The sequence below is a fragment of the Dreissena polymorpha genome, chromosome 14 (assembly GCF_020536995.1).
Source record: "Dreissena polymorpha isolate Duluth1 chromosome 14, UMN_Dpol_1.0, whole genome shotgun sequence".
Classification (NCBI taxonomy): Eukaryota; Metazoa; Mollusca; class Bivalvia; order Myida; family Dreissenidae; genus Dreissena; species Dreissena polymorpha.
The window spans coordinates 40,369,271-40,387,443 of NC_068368.1; the positions used below are offsets into that span (position 1 = coordinate 40,369,271).

Sequence of the window (18,173 nt, forward strand, 5' to 3'; positions counted from 1 at the left end):
GGATTGCAATTGCACATGCTCGAAATAGATTTATTTAACTAGTAACGTATTTTTACGATTCCTTCCTTGCAGGCATATAAACGTCTAGTGTCTAGCTTTATTATCGAGTCTTCAGATTCTTCACAGAAGCGCCAAAAGGTGAGGTTTTATTTGACAAATATTTCTATTTAGTTAGTATTCATTGTTTGAGAAATTTAATAAAATACTATGGTGTATCTTAGAATAAACAAAAACAATTATTTAATATTGGTTAATAGGAGATGATTGTAGAACATAAAGGAGAATGTTTTGACATGTTTTGAAGCAAACCTTTCTTTTGTTGTATATTAGAAATAAATGACTTCATGATATATTTTTTCTATAGGGGCCTACGTTCATTTAAAAGTATGATAACTAATGATGAATTAGTTTGCGAAGATTTCAAGACAGAGTGCTTAATTACTGAAATAACGAAATGCATAGTAATCATGCACTCGTGGAGTGATGTTATTTATTGGAGCAAATGATGGTTTTTACTGTTATTTATTTTTACATTATGTATTCGAAATACCTACATGTTTATGCTATCTCGTCATTTTAGGTATAACGATGTTATCAGCCGTCTCGTTCGTGTTACTGTTGACGCTTTGCGCCTCGGTGTCTGGTCAGACATATAGTGGATACCCTTCATGTTACAAGGTGTATTGCCCACCTATTTACTGCCCTAATGGGCAATACACACCGATTGGCGAGTGCTGCCCTCGTTGCAACCCAGGTATCGACATTAGTAATATATTTATGTGTTGCCAAACGGATTAAGCATAGAGAACATTTGATCTGTGATGAAAACATATTTTAACATTGGTGTCATTTAAAGTTATATTATGCGCATCTAACAGTATATGCTATGTTTATAGGTGTCTATCGCAACCGTTGTTTATTTTTGGTGTTTTCACTTCATAAACACATATATTTGTAAATGCAGCACCAACATACTAAAACAATATCATGGAAAGAGAAAAAGTACATCACAAATCTAAATGATTCGATGTACGATGTGAATCTAAATTTAGTTTTAGTGCAGATTCGTTCAAACGACACAAAGACACACTTTTGTATAACAGATCATTTTAATTTCCTGCAACGATATATTTTCATACGACATACAAACACTAACTCTGATCGTAATATAAAGACAGTTCTTCTCGGCCTAGAGGACTGTGGCAGTCATGTTCAATATCGAATATAATATAAAAAAAAATTTTTATAAAAAACTGGTAGCAAGATGAGTTGCAGATAATTGGTCAATTACCATATTTTAATTAACTCCTTTGACCTTTTATTTCTTTTAGGCTCTTTTCAACAATGCAAAATGCGCATAATATCACTTTAAGAAGAATTAACACATGGACGTGCTTTATTGATTTATATAAAGCAAATCAGACCTAAAGCCGTAGCTCAGAAATACGTTTAAAAAAACGTATTATTTACAAGGCTACAATTGCAATCGGTAAAACAAATATAGATTTTGCAACGTATTATCAAAAAATTTCTGCATGCGGTAAAAACTTATTCCACATTGGTTGATTGAACATTGAAAATACTGTATTATACTTTTCGTTAAAACAAATCGTTTTTTTTATTAGAAAAGCACATTAATTTTATAAATAATGTTTATCATTTTTAATCGATAAGCTAAACGATTTTCTTCAAAAATAGTATATGAGTTTATGTGTATGTCATGTATGCGTGTGAGTGTTTGTTTGTTTTTGAGCTTGCGTGTCTTTCGTGTGTGTGGGTGTCGGAGGTGAAGGGCGATAGAGTTTGTGTGAGAATGTTGAATGTTAATATGTAGTTATCTGATTTGGGATAGTAAAACATGTTCAAGAAAATTTAATGGTAACAGGATAACAGGATTTTCTTTCATAATAAAAATTTACATAAATAACAAAAAGAGTAAACGTTGAGTTAGATAAAACTATAATTATAGCTTTTTACGGAGATCATTATTTTATTCTTAAAATATCGAACACATTTCCAAACAAAACCTTAACTATGTTCATCTGTTGTTTGTCCATGTTAACCATTTTGCATCCAAACTAATGGTGAGTTATGCTGTTTTGTAGGGTATGGGTATCCAGACCCATATTTCCCAGGTTAGTACAACATTATAGTTTATGAATTTGTTTAATCTGATTAAATACAATGTATATTTCGTGTACATATATCAGATATAAATACTATAGATGCATATATACCATTTGCAATATAATTATACATTACTTACAGTGTTTGCATGCACACGGATATATTGTAAATAAAATATTTATTTGAATTACCTTCAATTGTCGAACATAATCGTATTGTTTTATTCAGGGTAAAAGGGATATGACAAGTCGTAACAACAAGGCAGACAAGGGAATGACATGAACTAAGGACGAACGAAATGGATCGCAATATAGAACGAAATGTTATTGTACTGAACTTGTTTGCCTTTGCTGCATATAATAAATAAAAATAATTAAACAGCCAAATTCGTTATTGTTGTCATACATTCAGTATACACAGGACATAAAAAACATTTCCTCACATTATATTAATTCCTTCAAGTGCATTGAACATTGTACATCATGAACAATAAAGAAAACGATGATGGTGTATGATAATGTGCCGGTATTGAATTTCGTATGTTAAGACGAATGACAAATCTTTAAAATATGCTGAATAGTTTTCTTAAGGTGATTAAATAAAAAATGTTTATATGACGAACAATACGTAAAAAGCTCAATCGGAAGAATTCACTTATTCAAGCTTTGAGGTATTCTTTTCGAAGTCAGCAACATTTAAGGAAATATAAATAAACTTAGAGAGGCAAGTTCTCACTATGAAAACTATTTATACAATAATTACATCTGGTGAAAATGGCCATCGGGGTCAATCGCACCGTATTGCAAACATGTATATATCTAATTGAACGGACCAAACAATTCAAATAACGATAATACAATAAAATACGTGAATTATTAAAGTTTTGAACGAAACACAATATCTGAAAAGTCATTTCATTTTTTTTTTACGGATTCGATCATTAATCGCATTGGGAACACTGCCGTTTCGCTAGACCGCATGGAATATTTTGTGTTGTGTATAGCACGTTTTTGTTTCGAAAATAGCAGTTGGTGCAAGCATTGTATATTGTCGCTTAATTTCTTAAATTTTATGAGGCACTTACGGGAAAAATACTTGACATAAATTTCAAATGTTTGAAATGTCGACGTTTTCAATAATAAACCCTCATGCAACATTTTTTTTTAATGAAAGAAACCTTATAAACCGGTTTTAACACACATGATTTATATTGATAATTCTTAGGCGGGGAACACACATTGAGTTATTTGTGTGTGTTTTCCACTATATTTGTAATAAACGCATGCTGTTATTATTATACAGGCTTTTCCCCAGGCGGTTTAATCACAGCGGCCCCGCGGCGCCTGGACTTCAAAAGCAATTTCGCCGCGGCGCTTGTGTTTCCGATCATGTCGCCGCGACGCTTGAAAATTCACAAGCGAGTGCAAGCTCTGATCCGAATATTGTCTGCATTCGGCCAACGACAAATCAAAACATGCACGCGCTAATCAGCTGTGTGTGCATAAGGGGCTTAGAAACAACGTGTGAACAATAGTATCTGGACAAACGGCATCCAAAATATCGGCATCCTGCGTTTGTTTGCATTCCAGGACAATCGGCTTCTCGCAAATTTGTCCACCAGGACAATTGCATCAGATTGATGTTGTGATACAGAACTCCTTGAAGTGCTTGAAGGAAAATATATACGAAATATCTTCGTCACAATAGGCTCGGGGCGCTAATTTGTATTTGCTGCATTTCATGAAATACGTCTTAAATGTATCATTTTTCTTGCCTATTTTGTGCTATTGTAACATATTGTTATCAATATATTACAATTTAACACATATACAAATCGAATAGTCTCGCTTTCAAATGAAAAGATTCAAAACAAATATGCTATAAACGAAACCTTCCGATAAAAATTATGCAATATCACGTTAAACAATCCAGATTCATATAAAAGATCAATTTGCGAAACGAAGTTGCAAATTTACATAATTAAGACGCAGGGATATAAAAGCAAAATAAAATCTTAATATTCGACGTTATAAATAAGTGTTATTAAAGCACAAACGTCGAGTTTCGTCAAAAAGTTTACAGTGATGCTAGTTATGCTATCGATGTAACTCTTTGCCAGTTTATTTGACAATACTAGTTATGCTCAGCGTTATGTTTTGACCTTTGATCTTTACTTGCTATGTTCCTCATAGCTGCGACATTTTGATCGTTATTATTTGCACTTCTTTTAAAGTTAGTTGCAATAACATTCATGATGGGCAAATGTAAGCCCGAATAGCGGTTGATTGATTCTTCTCTTAACTGTGATCTTCAATTTTAACCTTCTGGACTAGTTTTGCATAGAAGCTTAATTGTTGGCTTGATACAGTCATGATGAAGACAATATTCTTATTATTATATAATTATATAGGTCTTTTGCCATGAATTATGAGTTTTAACTTTGAGATATGAAAATTGTCTTGAGAAACGTGATTTTTTTCCGACATGTAAAGCAATACACTAACAAATCTCTGTTTTCACTTACGATGGAAATAGAAGCATATCCGTTTGACCGTTTTTTTTACCTTAATTTAATTAATATTTTCAGATTTCATTTGATGTAGCAGTTGCTATGACTTTGTAATACTCAAATGTCTAGAGGAGCAGCCGGAGGTTAAACATAACATTATTACAAATTCAATGTTATGTATAAATTATCATTATGTAGAGCTGGGCAAAGCAGCGAACATTATCTGTGAATTTGATTACGACATGATCATTTAGTATGTAACATAGGTAGAGTCCAAGCATATCAATAGTGGATGCTTTTTAATGTTAATTACCATTACTAAAATATATTGTTATATATAACGTACAGCAGATGTACTGCTACTCTTACAAATAATATTTGAACAAAATGAAAGACATTGACCGGCTTACCAATTCGAAAGCATTTTATATGATCGCGTGCGGCCACATGCGCGCGGTATTGAATCTTTATCGACGTCAAATTCTTTATACTGCAACGTTATCATTTACCAAAGCTTTTCCACAGGTGTCATATGAACGTAATGAAGACGTGTATTCACTGCTTAAAGAATTGTGACGTAACAGCCAAACATCTATGGCACAAATTGCAAATATCAAATTCACTGCTGTTTGTTGTTTATACTTGAATTGAATAACGAATAAAATATATTTTCCAACTTTAAAGTCACTTCAACACTTATTCATTCGTACATAGTGAAGGTCAGCTTTATTTATTTACCTTTTGAATATCTCAGAATGAAATGTATGGTCAATGTAACAAAATAAGACGTATAAAAAGAAGCCCACGTCCTTGCATAAATAAAATATTCATAGTCGATATAAACTATAAAGAGTGTGTGTTCCATATATTTTTATATGAAAATTTGTCTATAATATTATATAAATAACCATAAAATTATCCGATTTCATAACACATAGTATGATAACTATACGAAAAACATACATTTGTTGTGAGTCACAAAGTGATGAAATCTAGGAGCAACGTATGTTTATTGTAAATACAAAACCATGGACAACCATTTGAGAAATTTTAGTATATTAAAAGAGGGTTAAGTAACGTATTCGAAAATTCGGATATATTCAAATGATAGCTTTTGTCAGAACATTTACATTTACGGTTGAAATCATGCATTTGAAATTATTATTACGAACTTTGGAATTGTGTTATATGATTACATTGAATTACATTTTACAGGACAATAATATTCGATGATATAAATCATTCAGAGTTTTATCGGAATAATATTTTAGCGTCGTCGTTCGAAACTAGAAAATGCATTACTCAACGAACGAATTACGCCACTGAATGATCGGAACTCGTATATAAAGCCTGTCTCCTTACCTCAGAGGTCATGGTTTCACTTAAAGGTCGATTTCTATTTAAATCAGCTTGAACAAGGTGTAACTTAAACAACCATCATGTCAGATATAAAACAATGAACGACACATGACACCCATCAGTCTACTAAATGTCGCATGTATCCCCTGTTACAATTACCTCAAATGTGAAGTTCACATTTAGAGATAACAATTCGTTTTTGGCATCAGCAGCTGGTGTTTGACATAAACGGAATTCGAGACAAATATTGATTTTGGGGATATCCATGACCTATGTACAAGTGTCTTTTCCAGTCAGGTATATCCTTTTGTGTTCTTACTATGGTCCTGCATTGACACAAGCAAAGTCTGTGGAATGATGTCGACATTTGCAATTACAATATGAAAACATATCTAGACATTTAGATGGATTTCCCACCGGAACTATGTTAAACACCTGACATTTCATCCAAAGTGCGTTATAAAATATTACGTTCATGTAAGAGCGCCGCTTGAACAATTAAATGCTTCTGCTGGCTTCTAAAATATCATGACAACCTGAAGACAGTCCTGTGGCTACCGACTACCCCTCAGTCCCCGGCAGTAGTTCCACTCCTGTAGACAGTCATATGAGTGCCGCCAACCCCTCAGCTACCGGCAGTCGTTTCACTCCTGAAGACAGTCCTGTGGCTACCGCCAACCCCTCAGTCCCCGGCAGCCGTTTCATTTCTGTTGACAGTTCAGTGGGTACCTACTCCTCTGTCCCCGGCAGTCTTTCCACTTCTGTAGACGGTCCTGTGGATACCACATACCTCTTAGTCACCGGCAGTCGTTCCACTCAGGTAGACAGTCCAGTGTGTACCCTACGCCTCAGTGCCCGGCTGTTGTTCCACTGTAGACAGTCCAGTGGGTACCACCTACCCCTCAGTCACCGGCAGTCGTTCCACTCCTGTAGACAGTCCTGTGGGTACCACATACACCTTAGTCACCGGCAGTCTCTCCACTCCTGTACACAGTCCTGTGTATACTACCTACTCGTCAGTGGGTAACACCTACTTCCTACTACTCAATCCTAGCAGTCCTGTGGCAGCTGTAGACAGTCCTGTGGCTACCGACTACAGTAGACGCTGCCAATACCGGACTCTCTGAATACCAGAACTCTCCCTATTCCGGACGGTCGGGCCAATCCCGTATTTTCTCCTTCTATATCTTTGTTAAAAAATGTTGACTAAACCCAACCTTCTGAAAACCGGAAACCGGACGGGTATCTCCGTAAATTTGGTCATTTTCAACGTAAAATACATTGAGTATACCGGACGGTCAAAATTCTCAAGATGCCCGAGGCGTGAAAATAACAATACCTAGTCAGCACAGCGAGTGCGGTGTCACACATTTTGCTCGCGCAATTATCGATAATCGGATTAAACATACCATAAAGGTGTCAAGTCGTTTCCGCGCTATGAGAGTCCGATTAAGTCATGTAAAACAAACTGTGTATGTATTGAATAATAAATCGTGTATCTACAACAATCTTATTTGTGTTATCACTCGCCTATATGACAAATGCCACGTACGTACATGTATAAAGCACCACGCTCACTTTGGGATTAATCAAAACAAGTCGGTATGGAATTTTGTTTGCTTTGAATCGATTAAAAACACATTTTTTAAGAATGCAACTAACATCATCAGTACCTGCGTACAGTTACCACATTGTACATGTAAATGTATATGGTTTGTTTTATTCTTATGTTATTCTGTTCACAATGCATACCATGTATATTTCGGCAATATGCATGCTCTTGGTAAACCGGAACTCTCTGAAAACCGGACGATCAGGCCGGTCCCGAGACAGTCCGGTTCAGAGAGTCTACTGTACCCCTCAGTCCCCGGCAGTCGTTTCAACCCTGTAAACATTCCAATGTGTACCACATACCCCTCAGTCCCGGCAGTCACTCCATTCCTGTAGACAGTCCTTTGGGTAATACATTCCCCTTAGTCACCCGAGAATCATTTTACACCTGTTGACCCTCCACTGGGTTCTACCTTCATCTCAGTCTTTGGCAGTCGCTCCACTTTTGTAGGCAGTCCAGTGCTCACATCCTACCCCTATATCCCCAGCAGTCGTTCCAACCCTTTAGACAGTCCAGTGGGTACCACCTACCCCTCAGTCATCGGCAGTCGCTCCATTCCTGTCGACAGTCCTGTTGTAAATACATACATTCTCCTCAGTTACCGTCAGTCGTTATACTCCTGTTGACACTCCAGCAACCTATACACCAGCCACCGGCAGTCGTTTTACTCCAGTAGAAAGCCCTGTGGAGACCACCTAACCCTCAGTACCCGGCTGTCGATCCACTCCTGTAGACAATCCAGTGGGTACCACCTACCCCTCAGTCATCGGCAGTCGTTCCACTCCTGTAGACAGTCATGTGGATACCACCTAACCTTCAGTCTCCGGCAGTCGTTCCTCTAATGTAGACAGTCAAGTGAGTACCACATACCCCTCAGTCACAGGCAGTCGTTCCACACCTGTGGATAATTCAGCGGGTAACACATACCCCTCAGTCCCCGGTAGTTGTTAAACTCATGTAGACAGCCCTATGGGTAGCATCTATCCTTCAGTCACCGGAAGCCGTTTCACTCGTGTAGACAGTCCGGTGGGTACCACGTAATCTTCAATCACCGGCAGTCAGTTCACTCCTATAGTCACGAGGGTACCACCTACCCATCATAAACTGGCAGTCATTCCACTCTTGTAGACAGTCCAGTGGGTACCACCTACCCTTCTGTCACCGGCAGCCGTTCCACTCCTGTAGACAGTCCCTACCCCTCAGTCACCGGCAGCCGTTCCACTCATGTAGACAGTCCTGTGGGTATCACCAACCATTTATTCACCGGCAGACTATCTTTTCCTGTTGACAGCCCTGTGGGTAGCAGCTACCCCTCAGACCCCGGTAGTCGTTCTACTCCTGTAGACAGTCCTGTGGTTACCAACTACTCCTCAGTCCCCGGAGGTCGGTCCACTGATTCAGACAGTCCATTGGGTAACACCTATCCCTCTGGCACCGGCACATAAAAAAATCTCTGATGAGCAATAACTATTTGAGCCGATTCGCGCGGAAACCATCGTCGGATACCCACGTTTAACCCATTCCGCTACTCTCCATTTATCGACCGTGGGACATTACGAACTCTTTTCACCGTTTTAGGGTGTGTCAAATCCAGTAATTCCATTGGATCCAGTACGGTTTGATGCGGATATTTTTTACCAATGATACAACTCGTACTATAGAGACTTCGGGTTTGTTCTCAAAATGGCGTCGTCCGTAGAGATGGAATTTTGACATGCATGCAAATACTTTAAAATTGAGAATTTAAACGACTTTCAGAGCAAAAGTATCTTTAATCTATTACATGGGCGCGATCTCTTTTTAAGCACTCTGATAGGTGGAGGGAAAAGCTTTGAGTATCAAATATATCAATTTATCAAAAGAAATCAGTGCACTGGCAGTCAAGTTGTTGTCGTTACTCCACTGTTGTCAATAATGAAAGAACATTGTGAATACCTGACTTCCCTCGGATTCGAAGCTTCGTTTATCGGACGAGATCGTAATGAAGAATCAGATATTTTATCTGCATGACTTTATTTATTCTTCCCCGGAGTATCTTCTTGGCGTTCAAAAGTGGAGGGACATGATGGCGAACAGTGCATCGATTAAACTTACTGTTGTGAATGAGGCTTATACAATAATACACTGGTAAAAAGTAATACCAACCTACCATACACTTGTGTTACAGTGTGAAAAAAAACAGCTTTAGTTTGATAATTGTAATAAATTGAACAGCTGTGTAGTAATTGTCTAGCGCTTTCAGCTGTGTAGTATTTATGTAGCTCTTTTAGCTGTGTAGTATTTGTATAACTGGCTGATGCTACAATATATAAACAAAAGTTATGTTATTAAAACCTTTAAGTGCAGACATATGTATAATACACGTGTTTAATTGTCATGTTAATGTCATTTTGAATGTCAATTCTATATTTGATAGTACAATAGTCTTCATGTTAGTCAAACTACACATATTACAAGTATTGGAGCCGGTTTAAATACAAATAAATAGTGTTAGCTAGTAAATAACAAGTCATATTATTATTATTTAATAATGAGTCAGGCATGTGATTGAGTAAAATATGCATCACAAATGAAGACAAGTTCATGTACTTCTTTATGTTGAGGGGATAGGCTGACAGTGAGCAGGAGAAGATGCCATTTCGCGAGTGGTTTGGGAAATTAGGAGAAGTTCGTTCTTTGGTCGAGTGTCCCATCTTATTAATCACTGCCACGGCAAATAAAGCTGCTCGAACTAAAGTGAAACAGCTATTTTGTATGCAAAACTATTTTGAAATTGTTGACAGTCCAGATCGTCAAAATATCAAATTATTTTGTCATAGGTATAAGGAAAGCTTGCCTCTTAGTTTAGTGTTCAAGTATTTGGAAACTTCAATCAAAAACAAGAAAGAAAAAAGTGAAAGATACCTTATATTTTGTACATCCATAAAAAATTGCTCTGATGTGTATACAATGTTAAGAATGGAACTGGATAATGGCATACAATATGTGCATATGTATCATTCCCAGACTGCAGAAAATGTACAGGAGGATATAAAAAAGACATGGGACATGATGATGGCTTGATTAGACTGTTAGTGGCAACTAGTGGTGCTGGCATGGGCGTTTATTTTAAAGGGGTAAATCAAGTAATAAACTATGGGGTTCCGAAGAACATGGATACTTTTGTTCAGCAGTTTGGAAGGGCAGGTAGAGATGGAACTCAGGCAATGGCACTTTTATTAAATTGTGGCAGACATTGTAAAGGAATTGATAGTGATATGAAGAATTACATAAGTGATGATTCAAAATGTCGCAGGAATTTGTTATTGAGTGCATATAATACTGATGATAATAAGGGCCTGCTAAAACATTTGTGTTGTGATATTTGTGAACAACAATGTAATTGTGGTAGTCCAGACTGTAATTTGTACGCACATCCTGTTGTACAAGCTTTGACGGAGGACATATCTGATGTTGAAACAAGCTCTTCTAGTTCAGAAAGTTCCAACAGCTTTAGTGGTTTTAGTTAATGAAATGGATATTATTTGTAGTCATTTAGACATTAAATTTTGTAACATTTTGTTTTGTTCATTTTCATCCGTTTTCTGCAATAATATGTGATTAATCAGATATGTAACCTGACATACTCTAGCAACCTTAAAACATTTGTGTTGTTTGGGACATTTTAATATTATTTTTGTTTAAAAGAATTAAATACTATTTATCAATACACACTTGTTCATATAAGCATCCATTTGGAATAACTGTACTGATGATATTTTAAGTGGTTTAATTTAAAGTCTTCACCAAGAACTAAAAAAACAATATTTTACATCATGTTGTTTAGGTTGTTAAATAAATATTTAAAAAGGTAATTTGCCAATTTTATCTTTAAATTGGGCATAAAATGATGAAAATCCCCTGTAATTATGATATCAAGCTTTCTGAAAGATTTCTTTATAAGATACCATTTGTGATATTCAGAAGCAGTGAAATAAAATTCCCAAGTGTATGCTGGGGTACTTTAATAACTGATTATTAAGCTTTATACACACATACTACATGGCAAATAGTTAATTTGTTTATCAGGTCTAGTGGGACCGTTTCAACAATCATCGTACGACAAATTTAGAATACGATACATATTTTAAAGAAACATCATTTAAAAAAATCAAGGTATATTATTACTAATTTTGAGTACATTTATTCATTTCATCAGTCTCTTACCTTCGGAATATGTTTTGCGTGGATATTTATCAATATCTTGTATAATTTACTTTTCAAATTTTAGTCGTAAATTAAGATTGTCGTACGATCTTTGATGATATGAACCCAGTGTTTTATTAGCTCCTTCTGGAATAATTATCATTATGCGTTATAAGAAGCCTTATTATTCGGAACATGTTAATGTATTACTTTTTTTATAACCAACTGTTATACATTATGGTAGTTTCACACTTTTCGAAAAATTCTGCTTGTTTCATTCCGTGTGTTCAACATGTACTTCTACAAATAAAACCCAAAATAGAAATAATAATGATTTATTTTTGTGTTAATGTTGACCTACAAACATGTAAACATTAGGATTACGGAGAAAAAGAATGACGATTTTAACACATAACCGCACATGGGTCCATTTAATATACTTCCAAATTATCACAATAAAATAATAATACAATGTGCATCATTAAATATGCTAACATTGTTAAGGGACCCATCATGAACTGATAGACCATGCCAGTAGCATTGAAATGTGAAACTGTAATAGAAGTTAACAAATACCATGTTATACTGGCAAACACAAATCTTTTCAAGTTTGATTCTGCATTAGCACAACGAGTGTCAATACTTCCTGATACAGTTACATATAATGCACAGTAATATGATGACGCAAGATAATGGATGAAACATCAGAGATAGAACACGAGATGTGTTTGTCAGAAACACATTGCCCCCTAATGCGCCGCTATGAAGCCATATATTTGACCTTTGACCTTGCAGAATGACATTGACCTTTCACCACTAAAAATGTGCAGCTCCATGAGATACACATGCCTTCAAATATCTTCAATCTTGCAAAAGTTATGACCAGGGTTTATGTTTTGGGACACACACAATGAATGAATGAATTAATGAATGAATGAATGAAAGAATGAATGAATGAATGACAGACAGGCCAAAAATAATATACCCCCGATCTTTCGATCAGGGGGCATACAAATAAGAATCAAGAGTTTCATATGCAATCACATCACATAACCTCTCACAGAAGTACAGAGCGGGCAATCATTATCAACTTTCCGCCTAAAAATGCCAGGGGCATATGCATGTTTGAAATTAAATTAAAACAAGTAAGTTTCAAAATCTAAAGGTTATATTAATAAAGAATAATAGACTTGAATTCAACCGACTCTGCATTGAAATCATAACTGTAATGAAACATGAATATGACATGTACATGTACCCGTAAACTTACATATGTACACCAGAATATTGTCTGACATCAACATTTTAAGATAAAAGATTTTACATTATTTGGAACACTAAAAGGCACATTTACTGATTTAGTTATGACTGGTCTGAAGCTACCTTGTCCGCTTATGAGTTAATGCAGGCTGGTCTACAGCTAACTTGTCCGCTTATGAGACAGTGCTGGATGGTCTAAATGTACACTGGCTGCATATTTCAAAAGACTCACATCCGTGTAACACAGCTTATTTTTACATTTACAATAAGTTTGTACCATGATATGTCGTTATACTGATATATAGCGTTGTTATATCTCATAATACGAATATTGCATTCCAGAAAGGAAAATGTACACTAAGCTACATATTGTCAATGTCTTTTCACAAAATACATGTAATAATCATTGTCATGCTAAGCTGTGTGATTCTTATGTGATAATGGTATTGCGATATATACATGTATTTAATTTCCACCCCTTACTAATATGCACTCTACCAATTATAAATTGTATCAATGATGCAGAGAGTCTTGTCGATTTTAAAAAATGTGTTAGTTTACTGGAATGCAACATGCTGCTGTTCAATAAGCATGTTAATGCTGATGTTGCCAATGGGAATAATTGTTCTTTCATAGACAACTTGTGTATTGCATTAAGCCTTTCTTCCGTGAAGTTAATTAGACATAGAGTTAAATAAATAAAAAAAACATATTGCTTTGGACTTACATAATAATTGAAAATTTATATTTTCGAGCAACAAAATACTATGTCTAAGAAATATAAACAAGTGAAACTCCAGTTGCTCCAACTTAATTCTCAAATAATTGTATTGTGGGTAGTTTAAAGTTTGAAATTATGCTTATTTTGAATGTTCACTTAATTATCCTCTTTTCAAAATGGACCTTACTAATGGCCTTCATCAGTGAAACTTTGAGATTCTGCACATTACGTTGATGTTTGTAATAACTAAATTCAGTAAGCGCAAACTTAACATTTTGTCTTATAAAAGATTAAGTGATCTCCCATGAACAAACTTATTCAGATTAAAGTCATTTTACCAACACTTTTAATTCAATATTTCTCAATAACAAGTGGGTGCGTCAATATTATTATCAAAGGTTGAATATTATTGTAAAATACTCATCGGAAAGTTTATCAGCAAAATAGTATGGTTTTGAATATTGCTTCTGTTAGCTTCTAACCTTCTGTCATTTTAGATTGTTAGCTACATCTGTGAAATTAAAAAAGTGTTTAAGTATCCACTGGTAGGTAGCAATATAATGAGCTAAAAGTGCTTAATTACACAAATTAGACCAGTATTTTTGACATGTTTTGAAGCAAACGCTTCTTTTGTTGTATATTAGAAATAAATGACTGCATTACATATTTTTTCTAAAAGAGCCTACGTACATTTAAAAGTATGGCGACTGATATGGTAAATGATAAATTTGTTTGCGAAGATTTCAAGACAGAGTGTTTTAATACTGAAATAATGAAATGCATAGTAATCATACACTCGTGGAGTGATGTTATTAATTTGAGCAAAGAATTGTTTTTCCGTTATTTATTTTTACATTATGTATTCGAAATACCTACATGTTTATGCTATCTCGTCATTTTAGGTAAAACGATGTTATCAGCCGTCTCGTTCGTGTTACTTTTGACGCTCTGCGCTTCGGTGTCTGGTCAGACATATAGTGGATACCCTTCATGTTACAAGGTGTATTGCCAACCTATCTACTGCCCTAATGGGCAATACACACCGATTGACGAGTGCTGCCCTCGTTGCAACCCAGGTATCGACATATATTTATATATTTATGTGTTGCCAAACGGATTAAGCAAAGAGAACATTGGATCTGTGATGAAAAAATATGTTAACATTCGTGTCATTTAAAGTTATATTATACGCATCTAGCAGTATATGCTACGTTTATAGGTGTCTATCGCAACCGTTGTTTAGTTTTGGTGTTTTCACTTCATATACATTTATATTTGTAAATGCAGCATCGACATACTAAAACAATATCCTGGAAAGAGGAAAAATGCATTTGAATATCAACCGTACTTTTGTTTTCACAAATCTAAATGATTCGATGTACGATGTGAATCTAAATTTAGTTTTAGTGCAGATTCGTGCATACGACACAAAGGCACAATCTTGTTTAACAGATCATTTTGATTTCCTGAAATGATATATTTTCATACGACATACGAACACTTACGCTGATCGTAATAAAAAGACAGCTCGGCCAATAGGACTGTGACAGTATTGGTTCAATATCGAATATTTAATTTTTTTTTAAACTGGTATTAAGATAAATTGCAGATATATGGTCAATTACCACATTTTAATTAACTCATTTCACATGTTAATTCTTTTCAGCTCTATTCAACAGTGCAAAATGCGCAGAATATCACTTTAAGAAGAATTAACACATGGACGTGCTTTATTGATTTATATAAAGCAATTCAGACCTAAAGCCGTAGCTCAGAAATACGTATAAAAAATAAACTCAACTTCTTATGGATCATATTATCTTCAAGGTTTCAATTGAAATCGGTAAAAAACATATAGATTTTGCAACGTTTTATCAAAAGATTTTTGCATGCGGTAATAACTTATTCCACATTGGAAAATTAAAAATTGAAAATATTTTGTATTATACTTTTCGTTAAAACAAATCGTTTTTTTAATAAGAAAAGCTAATCATTTTGTAAATAATGTTAATCATTTTTAATCGATAAGCTATACGATTTTCTTCAAAAATAGTATATAAGTTTATGTGTACGTCATGTATGCGTGTGAGTGTACGTTTGTTTTTGCGCTTGCGTGTCTGTGCGTGTTTGTGCGTGTCGGAGTAAAGGGCGATAGAGTTTTTTGTGAGAGTGTTATGTAGTAATCTGATTTGGTATAGTAAAATTAAATGGTTACAGGATAACCGATTCTTTTATTTCATAATACAAATTTACATAAATAACACAAAGAGTAAACGTTGAGTTAGATAAAACTATAATTATAGCTTTTTACGGAGATCATTATTATATTCTCAAAATATCGAACACATTTTCAAACTAAGTCTAAACTATGTTCATCAGTTGTTTGTCCGTGTCAACCATTTTGCATATAAAATAATGCTAAGTTGTGATGTTTTGTAGGGTATGGGTATCCAACCCATATTTCCCAGGTTAGTACAACATTATAGTTTATGAATTTGTTTAATCTGATTAAATTCAATGTACATTTCGTGTACATATATCAGATATAAATACTATAGATGCATATATACCATTTGAAATATATTTACACAATACTTACAGTGTTTGCATGCACACAGATATATTGTTAATACAATATTTATTTGAATTACGTTCAATTATCGAACATATTCGTATTGTTTTATTCAGGGTAAAAGGGATATGACAAGTCGTGACAACAAGGCAGACAAGGGAATGACTTGAAATAAGGACGAAAGAAATGGATCGCAATATAGAACGAAATGTTATTGTACTGAAATTGTTTGCCTTTGCTGCCTATAATAAATAAAAATAATTCAACAGCCAAATCCGTTATTGTTGTCATACATTCATTATACACATGACATAAAAAAAACATTTCCTCACATCATATTAATTCCTTCAAGTGCATTGAACATTGTACATCATTAACAATAAATAAAACGATGATGGTGTATGTTTATGTGCCGGTATTGAATTTCTTTTGTTTAGACTAATGACAAAACTTTAAAATATGTTGAAAAGTGTTCTGTAGGTGATTCAATTTTTACTAACTTAGAATTAAATAAACAATGTTTATATGACGAACTATACGTAAAAAGCTCAATCGGAAGCATTCACTTATTCAAGCTTTGAGGTATTCGTTTCGAAGTCAGCAACATTTAAGGAAATATAAATAAACGTAGACAGGCAAGTTCTCACTATGAGAATTATTTATACAATAATTTCTTTTGGTGAAAATGGCCATCGGGGTCAATCGCACCGTATTGCAAACATGTATATATAATTGAACGGACCAAACACTTCAAATATCGTTAATACAATAAAATACGTGAATTATTAAAGTTTTGAACAAAACACAATATCTGAAAAGTCATTTAATTTTTTTTTTACGGATTCGATCATTAATCGCATTGGGACAACTGCCGTTTCGCTAGACCGCATGGAATATTTTGTGTTGTGTATAGCACTTTTTTTTTCGAAAATAGCAGTTGGTATAAGCGTTGTTTATTGTCGCTTAATTACTTAATATTATGAGGCACTTACGGGCAAACTACTTGACATAAATTTCAAATGTTTGAAATGTCGACGTTTTCAATAATAAACCCTCATGCAACATGTAGAATCCTTTTTTTTTTAAATGAAAGGAAACCTTTTAAACCGGTCTTAACCCAAATGATTTATATTGACAATTCTTAGGCGGGGAACACAAATTGAGTTATTTGTGTGTGTTTTCTACGTGTTTTTTGTATCTTAGTATGGTGTCATACTATATTTGTCATTAACGCATGCTGTAATAATTATACAGGCTTTTCCCCAGGCGGTTTAATCACAGCGGCCCCGCGGCGCCTGGAATTAAAAGCCATTTCGCCGCCGCGCTTGTGTTTCCGATCATGTCGCCGCGACGCTTCAAAGTTTCACAAGCGCGTGCAAGCTCTGATCCGAATATTGTCTGCATTCGGCCTATGACCAATCAAAACATGCACGCGCTCATCAGCTGTGTGTGCATAAGGGGCTTAGAAACAACGTGTGAACAATGGTATTTGGACAAACGGCATCCAAAATATCGGCATCCTGCGTTTTTTTGCATTCCAGGACAATCGGCAACTCGCAAATTTGTCCACCAGGACAATTGCACCATGTTGTAATACAGAACTCCTTGAAGTGCTTGATGGAAATATATACGAAATATCTTCGTCACAATAGGCTCGGGGCGCTAATTTGTATTTGCTGCATTTCATGAAATACGTCTTAAATGTATCATTTGTCTTTCCTATTTTGTGCTATTGTAACATATTGTTATCAATGTATTACAATTTAACACATATAAAAATCGTATAGTCTCGCTTTTAAATGAAAAGAAAACAAATATGTTATAAACG

General features: G+C 34.9%; 2 long non-coding RNA genes across 2 annotated transcripts in view; both read left to right on the forward strand.

The window, feature by feature from the left end:
* The first annotated feature begins 584 nt into the window (after positions 1 to 584).
* Positions 585 to 18,173, forward strand: part of LOC127858147 (uncharacterized) — a 46,746-nt gene continuing 29,157 nt past the window's right edge. Inside the window, exon 1 of the long non-coding RNA XR_008038771.1 lies at positions 585 to 678. This is a non-coding gene — a long non-coding RNA (uncharacterized LOC127858147). The remainder of the gene's footprint in view (positions 679 to 18,173) is intronic.
* The window catches only part of LOC127858148 (uncharacterized), a 28,384-nt gene continuing 10,908 nt past the window's right edge, over positions 698 to 18,173 (forward strand). Inside the window, exon 1 of the long non-coding RNA XR_008038774.1 lies at positions 698 to 754. This is a non-coding gene — a long non-coding RNA (uncharacterized LOC127858148). The remainder of the gene's footprint in view (positions 755 to 18,173) is intronic.